Below are 15,591 nucleotides of genomic sequence, written 5' to 3'. Positions count from 1 at the left end.
ATATCCACCTATTGAGCTAAATTGTGAGATGCTTGATTATTGTGGTAATTTTTGGAGTCAAGTGCTTTTTCTAGCCTCGTGTGTGCTGCACATGCGGAGTTGCCCATCGCCTTTTGGGGTTAAGTCAGGTATGTGCAAAACTATCATTTTCATATGTATTCTCCAAAAGTGAAAACACATGTTTCGAAAGGGTATAGATGAACATTTCGCTATTCAAGTATTAGATATTTAGAAAACCTCCAAGGTTTTGAGCCCTGAAAAGGTGGATGTCAAGAAAAGTACACGGCTTAAGAGAGTTTTCTCTAGCATCCATTATGTAAACCATACCATAACCATATTAACTAACAGATATGAGGTGTAAAGAGGGATCTCGAACAACCATATTTTTTGTGAAAATTGTCACTCATTATTATGTCTAAAAAATTATTATTTAGAATTATTTTCTAAGCTTAAACATTTTATGTGTTATGTCACCAGAAAAATGTTACCCTCTATGAAAATTGTCACTTGTTGTGTCTGCCTATGAAAGAACAAAAATGGTGTTTTTGTAACAATAGCCACGTGTTTGTTTCCAGTCTATGATTTTTTCTAAAATAATTATGTCGGTGATCCTTTAAAGCTTGGGTAGGTAATTATATTTTATACAAGCATTATTAGTGTATGTGCCATTTGACCCGTCAATGCGATGTCGTGCAACGGGACAAGCCTAAAAGTTTTGCCCCTTAGCAGCAACATCATGTATATTTAGAAGAGAATTATTTACTACTATAGTCTATGTAAAATATTATATTCATATAATTGTCTAATATATGATAGTTTATGTTTTTAAATATTTATATAATTTTTTAATTTTTTAAATGAACGGGCGCAGCAACGCGGGCCATCATGATCTAGTTCTAAAATAAATGGTAGCATGGGAGTGTGTAAGGATTGGTATCACCGTGTGCTTCCCTATATGCAACCGCCATATGCACATATCTCAAAAGGTCAACTGGAGATTGGATTCGTTTTCCCCTCCAAAAAAAAAGAAGATTGGATTCGTTAAGCGTTTTTTAGATTAAATAGGATAATGTCTGTGCGTTGCAGTGGGATATAAATAGTAAGTTAGCTTGTGATTTACCTGCTCATATTAATGTGATTGTGTAAATAAATGTTTATCAGATCCTGCTCGTGATTCACCATGTATTTTCATGAGAAATTTGGTAAGTAAATTAAAGTGAAATTGGTTAACAGGTAAGTAATTAAGGTGATTGATTATTATATGGGAAAGATTGGACCAAGAGATGGTGGGAAAAAGTGAAACACGGGACATTACAGTCTTTTGAAGTACTCCTTCTGTTTCTTTATGATGTATTATTTTCGGCACGGTGACTGAGGAAGTCCTGGATTAGGGGGTCTCCGGACAGCCAGACTATCTTCATTGGTCGGACTGTTAGACTATGAAATACAAGATTGAAGACTTCGTCTCGTGTCCGGATGGGACTCTACTTGGCGTGGAAGGCAAACTAGGCAGTACGGATATGGATATCTCCTCCTTTGTAACCGACCTTGTGTGACCCTAACCCTCTCCGGTGTCTATATAAACCGAAGGATTTTAGTCCGTAGGACAACAACAACCATAACATACAATCATACCATAGGTTAGTTTCTAGGGCTTAGTCTTTCTGATCTCGTGGTAGATCTACTCTTGTACTATCCATATCATCAATATTAATCAAGCAGGACGTAGGGTTTTACCTCCATCAAGAGGGCCCAAACCTGGGTAAAACATCGTGTCCACTGCCTCTTGTTACCATCCGGCCTAGACGCACAGTTCGGGACCCCCTATCCGAGATCCGCCGGTTTTGACACCGACATTGGTGATTTCATTGAGAGTTCCTCTGTGCCGTCGCCGTTAGGCTTGATGGCTCCTACTATCATCGATAGCGATGTGGTCCGGGGTGAGACTTTTCTCCCCGGACAGATCTTCGTATTCGGCGGCTTTGCACTGGGGGCTAATTCGCTTGGCCATCTGGAGCAGATTGAAAGCTACACCCCTGGCCATCAGGTCAGATTTGGAAGTTTGAACTACACGGCCGACATCCGTGGAGACTTGATCTTCGACGGATTCGAGCCACAGCCGGGCGCGCCGCACTGTCGCGAGGGGTATGACCTAGCTCTACCGCCGAACAGTACCCCAGAGGCCACGCCCGCATCAGCTCCGACCCTTAGCTCGGAGCCAACTGCGCCAATCGAGGACGGGTGGCTAGACACCGCCTCAGGGGCTGCAGTCTCGACGGCGATCGAGCCAAACACCGGCATAATCCTCTATGCAGCCCGTGACTCCAAGGTGCCGGACTCTTTTCCGGACTCCGAACCATCCGCGCCCCTGCCAATCAAATCCGATTGGGCGCCGATCATGAAATTCACCGCCGCGGATATCTTTCAACACTCGCCCTTCGGCGACATTCTGAATTCACTAAGGTCTCTCTCTTTGTCAGGAGAGCCCTGGCCGGATTATGGCCAACAGGATTGGGATGCGGACGACGAAGAAATTCGACGCCCACCCACCACCCACTTCGTAGCCATTGTCGATGATTTAACCGACATGCTCGACTTCGACTCCGAAGACATCGACGGTATGGACGACGATGTAGGAGACGAACATGAATCAGCACCTATAGGGCACTGGAATGCCACCTCGTCATATGACATATACATGGTGGATACACCCAACGAAGGCAATGGCGGCGAGATAGCGGAGGATGACCCCTCCAAGAAGCAACCCAAGCGCCGACGTCAGCGGCGCCGCTCTAAGTCCCGCCAAAGCAAAAGTGGTGATACCGGCACAGGAGATAATAACACTCCGGATAGTGCCGAAGACAACAACAATCCCCTCCAGCAAGATTTAGAGCAGGAGGATGAAGGAGCCAGCTCTCCTGAGAGAGCGGCAGACGAAGAGGAGGAGGATGATCACATGCCCCCCTCCGAAGACGAGGCAAGCCTCGGCGACGATGAATTCGCCGTACCAGAGGATCCCGTCGAACAAGAGCGCTTCAAGCGCCGGCTTATGGCCACGGCAAATAGCCTGAAGAAAAAGCAGCAGTAGCTTCAAGCTGATCAAGATCTGCTAGCTGACAAATGGACTGAAGTCCTCGCAGTCGAGGAATATAAACTTGAACGCCCCTCCAAGAGTTACCCAAGGCGCAGGTTACTACCCCGACTGGAGGAAGAAGCGTATGATACGGCTGATCGGCCACCTCATGGCCGCGATAGAGAGGCATTCCAGCCAAAACCTCAGCCTCCACCCCAACGCCATTCAAATAAAAAGGCATGGGGAGATACGCCAGACCTGCGAGACATATTGGAGGACAAGGCAAAGCATTCAAGATAGATCTATGGATCACGAGGGAGCACCATTCTACGAGACGACAAATGTCACGCCAGATACAGTAAAAGCAAATCCGGCCGGGCCGAACACAGCAGGCAAGACCCATTCGAGCTGCGTCGCGATATAGCCCAATACAGAGGCGCCGCACACCCCTTATACTTCACAGACGAAGTAATGGAACATCAATTCCCAGAAGGTTTCAAACCTGTAAATATTTAATCATACAACGGCACAACAGATCCCGCGGTATGGATTGAGGACTTCCTCCTCCACATCCACATGGCCCGCGACGATGACTTACACACCATCAAATACCTCCCACTAAAGCTCAAGGGACCAGCGCGGCATTGGCTTAACAGCTTGCCAGCGGACTCCATTAGCTGTTGGGAAGATCTGGAAGCCGCATTCCTCGACAACTTTCAGGGCACTTATGTGCGACCACCAGACACCGATGACTTGAGCCACATAATTCAGCAGCCAGAAGAGTCGGCTAGGCAATTATGGACTTGGTTTCTTACAAAGAAAAATCAAATCGTCGACTGTCCGGATGCGGAGGCCTTAGCGGCTTTTAAGCACAACATCCGAGACGAGTGGCTAGCCCGGCACCTTGGTCAGGAAAAGCCAAAATCTATGGCAGCTCTCACGACGCTCATGACCCGCTTTTGTGCGGGAGAAGACAGCTGACTGGCTCGCAGTAATAACATATCAAAGAACCATGGTATCTCAGATACCAAGGACGGCAATAGCAGGTCACGTCGCAACAAGCATAAGCACCGCATTAACAGTGACAATACTGAGGATACGGCAGTCAATGCCGGATTCAAAGGCTCTAAACCCGGTCAGCGGAAAAAGCCATTCAAACAAAGTACGCCGGGTCCGTCCAGCTTGGACCGTATACTCGATCGCTCGTGTCAAATACACGGCACCCCAGACAAGCCAGTCAATCACACCAACATGGATTGTTGGGTGTTCAAGCAGGCCGGCAAGTTAATTGCCGAAAATAAGGACAAGGGGCCGCATAGCGATGACGAGGAGGAGCCCCGGCAGCCGCACACTGGAGGACAGAAGAGGTTTCCCCCACAAGTGCGGACGGTGAACATGATATACGCAACCCACATCCCCAAGAGGGGGTGGAAGCGTGCGCTCAGGGACGTATATGCGTTGGAGCCAGTCGCCCCAAAGTTCAACCCTTGGTCCTCCTGTCCGATCACCTTCGATCGCAGGGACCACCCCACTAGTATCCGTCATGGCGGATTCGCCGCACTGGTCCTAGACCCAATCATCGACGGATTTCACCTCACTCGAGTCCTTATGGACGGCGGCAGCAGTCTGAACCTGCTTTATCAGGACACAGTGTGCAAAATGGGTATAGACCCCTCAAGGATCAAATCCACAAAAACGACCTTTAAGGGCGTCATTCCAGGCGTAGAGGCCCATTGCACAGGCTCAATTAAACTGGAAGTGGTCTTTGGATCCCCGGATAACTTCCGAAGCGAAGAGTTAATCTTCGATATAGTCCCGTTCCGCAGTGGCTATCACGCGCTGCTCGGGCGAACCGCATTTGCTAGATTCAATGCGGTACCGCATTATGCATACCTCAAGCTCAAGATGCCAGGACCTCGCGGAGTTATTACAGTCAATGGAAACACAGAGCGCTCTCTCCGAACAGAGGAGCACACCGCAGCCCTCGCAGCAGAAGCGCAAAGCAGCCTCTCAAGGCAATCAACCAGTTCGGCGCTTCAAAGCCCGGACACCTTCAAGCGCGCTCGGGGCAATCGGCAAATAGACCGCCTGGCGCGATCTGAGCTCGCGTAGCAATACGGCGGCCACCCCAATCCCAACCCAACGGCGATATTCGTGTTGCGCGTACATAATTATGCATTAAAAATACCATGGGCACAGGTGGGGAGGGGGGCACAACTGCGGCACGCCCCAAAACGCGGCCTAAACTGCACTAGGGGCTTCCCGTTTGGTTATTTTTCTTTTTCTTTCAGGACCTTAATCTCTGGAAACACTGTCCGACAGCACTATTGCCGAACACTTGATGCAGCAACCAAGGAGGCAGACAGCTACGCCATACCACGGAATTCCCAGGTTGATTACAGTAACAAGTGAAATATTCAATTTAATATCATTCCTCAGCTTGCCCTTGGAAGGGACATAGTCCTACTCTTTGCTTATCGCACTATCTGTATCACTCTGCTTTAACGCAATTTTTTAATAAACAATGCATGACATTACGACTATTATTGCATTCTTGTTATATATATATATATATATATATATATGTGTGTGTGTGTGTGTGTGTTCATTAATGACGCCTTGCAACCGTACACCTTGGTACGGCTAATACACCAGGGGCTTACGTACCCCACAATGCGGTGTGAAAAGTCCGAACACTTTCACAAGTGCGGCACCCCGAACTTATAGCATTATATGCATCAGCTTCGAATCATGTCTTTGGTCAATTGTTGGGTTTGCCCGGCTCCTATGTTTTGGTACCTTGCGTTCCGCTCTATCGGCTAAGGTAGCGTTAGGAGAACTACTGCGATTGTGCCCCGGTTCTGCCGGGCTGAGCACCTCAGTAGAGAAAGCTAAAACTGACTGTCATGATAAGGCGAGAGACTGGTCGCTGTTCGGCGAGGTTTTTCGAGTCCCTAAAGACTTATGCCGCTTAGGGCGAGGGGCCGGCCCTGTCCGGCTTACAGGCATGTATCGCGCCCCGAATTCGGCCTTCCGAATATGGCTAAGTGAGAGTGATAAAGCATTATTAGTCCGGTTGCCTTGTTCGTTGTGCTGAGCACCTCCCTCGAAGGACCCAAATATGGGAACAAGAGTGCTCAGGTTTATTCCGAACACCCCAGCACTCGTGGCATGGGGGCAGAAGCCGAGGGCTAGCCATCTCTCAGATTGGATAAACAGCCAAACAGAAGGTAATATTTTAAATTCAAGCAAGCGTTGCATAGCGCATATGAAACAAGTTTTCATAAATATAGGATAAAACGAGCAAGTTTACTCAAACATTACATCTTTTAAACACTCATCCGCGATGAGACGGGCACCCGGCAGAACACCCTCGTAGTACATCTCGGGGTGGCGGTGCTCCTTGCCCTCCGGCGGCCCCTCCTTGATCAGCTTCATGGCGTCTAGCTTGACCCACTGCAATTTCACATGGGCGAAAGCCCGGCGTGCACCTTCAATGCAGACAGATCGCTTGACGACCTCCAGCCGCGGGCAGGCATCCACAAGCCGCCTCATCAGGCCGAAGAAGCTGTTCGGAAGGGCGTCGCCAGGCCACAACCGGACTATAAAGCTCTTGATGGCCTGATCGGCCGCCTTATGTAGCTCGACCATCTACTTCAGCTGGTCGCTCATTGGCACCGGATGTTCGGCCTCAGCATACTGAGACCAGAACAGCTTCTCCGTCGAGCTTCCGTCCTCGGCCTGGTAAAATTGTGCGGCATCGGACACACTGCGGGGCAAATCTGCGAATACTCCTGAAGAGCTCCGGATCCGGGTAAGTAATCGGTAATTTACTTTTACATGCTTGCTTTGCATATAGAAAGCCTTACCCGCCGTTATCTTCTTAATCGCGTCGATCTCTTGGAGGGCCTTTTGGGCTTCGGCCTTGGCACTTTTTACACTCTCGAGGGTCGCGGCAAGCTCAGACTCCCACGTCTTGAAGTCAAGCTCCAACGCCTCGTGCTTCGCCACAAGAGCCTAGAGCTCTTGCTGCACCTCGCCCACCCGAGCCTCGTGCTTCTCTCGCTCGGTGCGCTCCTTGGCCGCTGCATCTTCGGCCTTGGTTAGCGCTTGCTTCAGGGTCGCCACCTCGGTCGGGGCCCCTGGCAAACATACGATGATCATGTCATTTTGCAATCGCGTCCTCTTTTATACATATACATAAGACAGGGTATTACTTACCCTTGTTCTCCTCGAGCTGCCTCTTGGCAAGGCCGAGCTCTTTCCTGGACCCCTCGAGGTCCTACTTCAGTACGACGACCTCCGCAGTCGGTGCGGCGGACACCAGCAGCGAAGCCTGCATACGCATATTGACATACTTATATTAGACTCCTGCGATATTATTTGATCCTCTGTTCGGCTTTTCTTTGTGAACACCGAACAAAGCATCAGGGGCTACTATCTATGCGGTAATATTTCTACTACATTTTAAAACACTTACCTCAAAGCATGTTAGAAGGCTGGCACAGGCTTCAGTCAATCCGCTCTTGGCGGACTGAACCTTCTGGATCACCGCACTCATGATAGTGCGGTGCTCCTCGTCGATGGAAGCGCTGCGAAGCGCTTCTAGCAGATTGTCCAGTGCCTCTGGATGGACAGAGGTCACCGGCACAGGCGTCTTGCCCCTCTTAGAAGGAGGCCGCCTGCCCGAGCCCTGAACCGTTGGAGGGTCCGGTGCGGTGTTCGGCTAAGGGCCAAACTCGGAGCTCTCGGGGGCCCCGTCCCCGCAGCTCCCGAAGTCCGGAAGGTCACCTTGAGGCGCCTCCAGGACTGTCTCCCCTCGACCCGGTGCCTCTTGAGATAGCACCTCGGCGTCGTCAGCAGGATGAGGGGAGGTGGCGGTTGGGACTGGATCGCTATCCATGTCCGACAAGCCCAGGGAGCCGTCCGATGATACATCGATGCTGGTTCGCGGCGGCCTGCATAATCATGTTCGGCGTTAGGGAAAGTAGTGCGACAAAGGAATGCTATGAGTTACTCTGGTATCCACATGCTTACGATCTCCCTGGGGGCTTGGCCCGGGGCAACCACTCGCCTTCACCCTCGTCGGCGGCGGTGGAACTGTCCGGAAGGAGAGTCCTCCCCTTCTTGGACCCTTCGGCCTCCCCAGTTGGGGCGGCCTTCCTTTTCTTGTCTCCCCCGCCTAGAGGGGGAGCATCTTCTTCTTCCTCCTCATCTTCGGGGGAAGAGTGTGCCGCAGAGTTATCGGACGATGAGTCCGATAACACCTAGCGTCGGGAACTCTTTCGGGTTCCCTTGGCCTTCTTGGTCTTCTCCGGCACCTTGTAAGGAGCCGGAGCCAGCATCTCCATCAGTAGAGCGCTCGCAATGTCTTCGGGCAAAGGGGCCGGACAGTCGATCTACCCCAACGTCTCCACCCAGTCATGTCAAAGGCCTAGAGATTAGACCCCGCGCATAATTGAGCTAGGGAAGATAAATGTCTTATGGGACGTATTGAACTCACCGAACGCGCTAAGCGCTTTGCGCTTAGTCCGCGATCCTCGGCGAGAGAAGGAGGGACCTCGGCACCCTTGAACAGTACCTTCCAGACGTCCTCGTGCGTCGTATCAAAGAGCTCGCTCAGAGTCTGGTGCTGGGCCGGGTCGAACTCCCATAAGGTAAAATCCCGTTGTTGACACGGGAGGATCCGGCGGATGAGCATAACTTGGACTATGTTGACAAGCTTGAGCTTCTTGCTTGCCATACTCCGGATACACTTCTGGAGTCCGTCCAGCTCCACCGATGAACCCCACGACAGGCCCTTCTCCTTCCAGGAAGTGAGCCGTGTAGGGAATCCGAATCGAAACTCGAGGGCTGCCGCCCATTTGGCGTCGCGCGGCTCGGTGATGTAGAACCACGCCGACTGCCACCCCTTTATTGTCTCCACGAAGGAGCCTTCGAGCCATATGACGTTGGGCATCTTGCCCACCATGGCTCCGCCGCATTCTGCTTGTTGTCCTCGTACCACCTTCGGCTTGATATTGAAGGTCTTTAACCACATGCCGAAGTGGGGCCGGACGCGGAGGAAAGCCTCACACACGACGATGAACGCTGAAATGTTGAGGATGAAGTTCGGGGCCAGATCATGAAAGTCCAGGCCGTAGTAGAACATGAGACCACGGACGAATAGATGGAGGGGAAACCCTAGTCCGCGGAGGAAGTGGTGAAGGAAAACTACCCTCTCGTGAGGTTCCGGGGTAGGGACGATCTGCCCCGCGGTGGGCAGCCGATGCGCGATGTTCGCGGCTAGGTATCCGGCTCCACGCAGCTTCTTGATGTCTCCCTCCGTGACGGAGGAGACCATCCACTTGCCTCCCGCTTCGGACATGATTGGAGAAGGTCAAGGTGGGAAGTGCGGACTTGGGCGCTAGAGCTCGAGTGTGCGAAAACGGATGGGTAAGGGAGGAAGAAGGCGTGGATAGAAAGGTGAATCCTTACCCCTTTATATGGGCGGACGAAACTAAGCGTCCCCACTTGCCTGGTAAAACTCGCTTATCCCCCAAGCGCTGCAATTGATGGCGCGGTTGGGTTACCCACGCCCGTATTGATGAGAATCCCGTAATAAGGGGACACGATCTCTGCTTTGACAAGACGTGTCGAAAAACTGCCTCGCGTTATGTGCGGGGTTGGTTAAAAGAAACGGTTCGAATAATCACCGGGCCATGACGTAACGTCATGCTGTCAAAACAAGCCAGCAAATTAGATCTGCGAAAATGTTATTCTCTCTACGGTGGAATGTGGAACTTATTTTGCAGGGTCGGACACTATCCTCGTATTCAAATTCTTCTGTGATGTATTCGGAGAAGGAACCCGCCTTGCAATGCCGAAGACAATACTGCGCGCCGGACTCATCGTCATTGAAGCCTGGTTCAGGGGCTATTGAGGGAGTCCTGGATTAGGGGGTCTCCGGACAGCCGGACTATCTCCATTGGCCGGACTGTTAGACTATGAAGATACAAGATTGAAGACTTCGTCTCGTGTCTGGATGGGACTCTACTTGGCGTGGAAGGCAAGCTAGGCAGTACGGATATGGATATCTCCTCCTTTGTAACCGACCTTGTGTAACCCTAACCCTCTCCGGTGTCTATATAAACCGAAGGGTTTTAGTCCGTAGGACAACAACAACCATAACATACAATCATACCATAGGCTAGCTTCTAGGGTTTAGCCTCTCTGATCTCGTGGTAGATCTACTCTTGTACTATCCATATCATCAATATTAATCAAGTAGGACGTAGGGTTTTACCTCCATCAAGAGGGCCCGAACCTGGGTAAAACATCGTGTCCCCTGCCTCCTGTTACCATCCGGCCTAGACGCACAGTTCGGGACCCCCTACCCGAGATCCGCCGGTTTTGACACTGACAGTGACCAAGGCACATAATTATAGAGGTGTTAGGACAAAATTACCCTTAGGAAATTTGTTTGTTAGTGGCAAGTAAATCTGTGAGTTCAGAAAAGTAAGAGATACATGCAATCGAGAGAGAGAGATAGTTTCCTTCTTTTGATACAACGAGAGATACAGTCAATCAGATGAGAGATACTTTCCTCTTTTTGGAGTATAAAAAGGGAATTACGAGGATTTAGAAGAAATGCACTTTACATTGTGCAATTTTATCAAAAAACAAATACACCTTATATAAAAGAACGGAGGGAGTAGTATATAGAGAGTAGAGAAGACATTGATATATTTAGAACTAGCAATAATGCAAAAAAATGCCAATAGAAACTCTAACACCGAAAACGTAATGTTGCATACGAAATCCGTTTTCGAAGAACTTGAGCTTGTCATGAAGATGACCACTAGATCTAAAATCTCACATTGAGAAAAGCCAAACAAGAACCAAGAAAGATGATGTCGGGGATGCAATGGTTTGAGCTCTCTACGGATGTTACGATCAAGCTACTCACTCAAGAACCCCCTTGATACTACGGCAATCGATCCTATAACCCGGTCTCCCAACTAACATCATGAGACCGGTGAAAGAAAACTTATCAAGGACAAGCCTTTGCCTTGCGCATAGTTCACTTGAGCTAGATGAAGACGATCTTATCCTCCTCAAGTTGGACCACCTTTCTTGATTGCTCCCCATACTCCACTATGGGTGATCCACTGTCGGATTACGGGTTCTGGCAAACCCTTGTGAGGTTTGAACTCTGGGGTGCGCGCGAAGAGCACTGTCTTCCTCGCTCGCTCGCTCAATGATTCCATGGCTTAACTCGACGGACCCAAAGAAAAAGAGACACGAGCGTTTATACTGGTTCTGGCCACCTTGCGGTGTAATACCCTACTCCAGTTTGTGGGTGGATTGCCTCGAGGGGCTAAGGATGGACTAGTACAATGGATGAACAACCTCAGGAGGTTAGGCGTTCTTGAGCTAGATGAACTGGTGAGCTCGTTTGGGTGGAATGGATCCGATCTATCCCTTTCTCCCCCCTATGGTGGTGGCTAAGTCCTATTTATAGTGGCCTTGGTCTTCTTCCCAAATGTTTAGGTGGGAAGGGATCCCACAACGACCAAGTTTAAAGGGGGACAACTAGTACAAGCTATCCTGACAAAAGGCGGTCTTCACCTGCCAAAGGCTCTGGTGGTGATGCTGTTGTGGGCTCCGTGATGACCTCCGTCCTGCTGGTCTTGGTCTTGTTGCACCGATATGGAAACCTTTGTCTGATGCCTCGGTACCCCGCGTCTGCGCTTGCCTACTTAGCACCAAAGAGAAAACGGGTACACTGCGCCCGCTGGCGCTCGTCTGGCCTTGGTCATCATGGCTCACGTCATGTGGACCTCGCGAGGTGCCCCTTGCATAGATATCTCCGCTCCTCAGGAGCCAGCCTAGTGAGGCTGCCCCCAGGGAGGTCTTGGTGTCGTCCGCCTCGCGAGGCTTGGCCCCTCGCGAGGGGTCTTGTGTTGTTGCTGCTAAAGATGGCCGTACCATGCCGTTGGTGGAGCCACGCTCGCGGGTCACGGGCAGGCAAGTCTGGGCACCCCCAGTCCCAGAACGCCAACAACCACTCTTCGGCACATCTTCACAAGTCCATTGTCACCACAATGAACAACAACCTTCAAGCATGTGATCGCTTCATGATTGTCGGTGTTCTGGGAACGGGGGTCCCCAGACTTGCCTATCTGCGGCCCATGGCGTGGCTTTTCTGGCAGGCCTGTACGGCCCATCTTCATCAACAAGGAATCAAGACCCTCGCGAGGGGCCAAGCCTCGCGAGGCAGATGACACAAGACCTCCTCAGGAGCGGCCTCGCCAGGCTGGCTCGTGAGGGGCGGAGAGTTCAAGGTCGGGCAAACCTCGTGAGGTTCTCGTGACGTGAGCCATGACGATCGAGACCAGGAGGGCGCCAGCGCGCGCAACGTCCTTGTTTCCTCTTTAGTGCTAAGGGGGCAAGCGCAGGCGCGGAGTATGGAGGCATCAAGCAAAGGTTTCCATATTGGTGCAACGAGACCAAGACCAGAAGGACAGCAAGACGAAGGTCACCATGGAGCCCAGGACGGCGTCACCACCAGAACCTTTGGTAGGTGAAGACCACCTTTTGTCAGGATAGCTTGTACTAGCTGTCCCCTTTCAAAATTGGCCGTTGTTGGCTCCCTTCCCGCTCAATATTTGGGGAGAGGACCAGGGCCGCTATAAATAGGACTAGCCACCACCATAGGCAGGGAGACGAAGGATCGAGTTCATCCTCAGCCACACAAGTGCACCAAGCATAAGAATACCTCAACCTCAGGAGGCCGTTCTTCCCCTTGTACTATTCATCCTCAGCCCAAGAGGCAACCCACCACCGCCACACTGGAGTAGGGTATTACACCACAATGGTGGCCCGAACCAGTATAAATCTTGTGTCCTTTGTGTTGCGAGTTCGTCGAGTTAGTTCGTGAGAGCTAGGCTAAGTAGGACGTGGATCGATAGGGGGGAGATCTTCGCGCGCACCCTAGTGTTCGAACCTTAAGGGTTTTGCCGGAACCCGTGATCCGACAATGATGCTCCACTTGAACTTGCACAACGCAATCTTGAGGAAGATCACCACTTGATGCCATCCTCCATGGGTTATATGATATCTTCCTTTTGATGCATGCCCATGAAAACATACCTAGCCCCACCAAGAACTCTCATGTAGACCATGAGTTAGTACACGAAGCGTAAATGGGCAATGTTTACCATACCATGGGATCACTTGATCCCTCTCGATACATCTTGTACGCTTCATGTGTTGATCAACTTGATTCACTCTTTGACTTAGTCTTTGCCAACCTTGTATCATGCCTTATCTATGACCAAGCTTTGGATACTTCCTTGAGTAGCACCTTAGTCACCACAAAATCTCCTTGAAATCAACAAATGGACTTCAAGAAATGCCTATGGACAAACTCTTCAAATATAGCTCAAGGCAACCATTAGTCCATAGCGATTGTCATCAATTACCAAAATCACACATGGGGGCACCATGCTCTTTCAGCTGATCTTCACTCGATATGATATGAAACTTCAGAAAGACACCATGCATGATCACTACTACTACCTCTGAAGCTCTACATAAATTGTCCATCATGATGCACCTTACTTTTATCTAATTTAACATTTTAAAGTATCAATTTCAATGAACTGTTTTGTATTGTGCACATTTCGCCACTTTCACAGTCTGTCATGCATATAACCATGCAATCTTCTTAGTGCATCTAAAAAATGAAAATATATGTTTGTGTGTTACCAAATGTCCAACACCATGGATGCAAATGATTTTTGTGATGGTATGCAACATCTTCTATAGAATGATAACATACTTGGTATATAAGCATTCAAAATCCTAATATACATGTTATTGGACAGTTAGTTGAAGGAAATTTGATGATGGCGGGATCATGACTCCTTTTTGCGTGAAAACTTTTGATCTATTCATATTCAATCATGGACTCTTTTGCAGGTCATGTTGGAAGTAAAAGATAGGTGTTTTATTAAAGAGGTCATTTAGTAAGTTTGACAGGGTCCAAACCGGTCAAAAGTAGATATACAACCTGGTAATACTGATATCAATAAATTTGTTCTATTCGTTGCAATCTTATTTTTAATATTCATATTATTTGTAGAGCTTGAGGATAATAGAAAATAATAATAATTTTTATTATTATCTTGCACAGAATATTATTCCAACACATGATATTAAATGTGTAAGTGAGATCTTCTATCGTATATAATATATTAAAAAAAGATGTGTGTGCCACTCTATTAGTTTCTACAGTAAAACCTATGCAATATGTGATCAAATGATGTATAAAAAGAAACTATTTTAATTAAACTTGACATGATGCAATTTTTTAACAAAAAATGTGAATCCTGAACTATATATTTTTGGTCCAAGCGTCCAACACATATAATCGTCCTTGACCATACAAAACCTGATGTAATGCATGAATTTATCAGGCCCCCTCTTCCCCATGGAAAAAGAGATGTATGACTTGATGAGGTGGTATCGCCTACATGATATATTAATGAAAAAGTTGTAAGTTATAAGTACATGCATGACTTGCTGATACTACAAGATTTTGATCGAACGTCTTTCAATAATTGAGATGACGTGGAAACACACATGTGTAGAAAATCTTGTAATGATACCAACCAATGTCCTAATAAATTTCAATGCCCATCTGTCTTGGTTCTGGAAAGTAATATGCTTTGCCGCTGGACATATCTTGTAAAGAGGTAAATGGTGTCCTCGAGTTGGAAGGCAAAATACATAAAGTAAGATGAAGAAACAAACAATAACGGTCAACCTATGAATAGAGAAGTAAATGACATTTCAGTGAAATAACAACAAAAGAAGAGAAAGAAAATGGGACTTGGATTAACCGAGCTCGAGCTCATATGTGCCCAGGTGAACAGTAAAATCCGAGAAAATTGTAAAAAATCAAAACATTCTGGAGAAAAAATTGTGGCAAGACATAGTATGACATTCGTGGCAAAAAAAAAACACTCCAAAAATAACTTTTTGGTGCATCAATTTCTTTTTACCACAACTTCCATGTATGTCATTTCACGATGAAATTTTGTAAGCATTAAAAACATTTTTGTCAAAATAAAATTTAGATTCTTTTTTTGAATTTTACTGTTCACTCGAGCTCAAACGAGCTCTAGCTGAGAAGGGCGTTTTCAAAGAAAACAGTGAATTAACGACCAACGGATAGGCGGTAGAAGAAATAAAAATGGCGCAACAAGACGCTCCTATGCTTTGAGTTACATCCAAACGTGCCCTTGAGCAGGACTCTAAGCAGTCTAAGAGCAACTCTAGTAGACCTCGCAACCCGCCCCGACCCGTAAAATAACCGCCAAAATGCGGGTCAGGGCGAAAAAACCAGCCCGATTAGACCCTGCATCCCGTCCCGGCCTGCAAAAAAGTTTAGGGGCGCGGCAAAATCCCAACCCCAACCCGGGAAAACGCGGGTTTCGCCCCTGCCGCTGTGGTGCCCTGCATATAAGCGA

Source organism: Triticum urartu, chromosome 7A (assembly GCF_056163025.1).
Source record: "Triticum urartu cultivar PI428250 chromosome 7A, HENAU_Tu73, whole genome shotgun sequence".
Taxonomy (NCBI): Eukaryota; Viridiplantae; Streptophyta; class Magnoliopsida; order Poales; family Poaceae; genus Triticum; species Triticum urartu.
Note: the sequence above shows the minus strand (reverse complement) of the source record.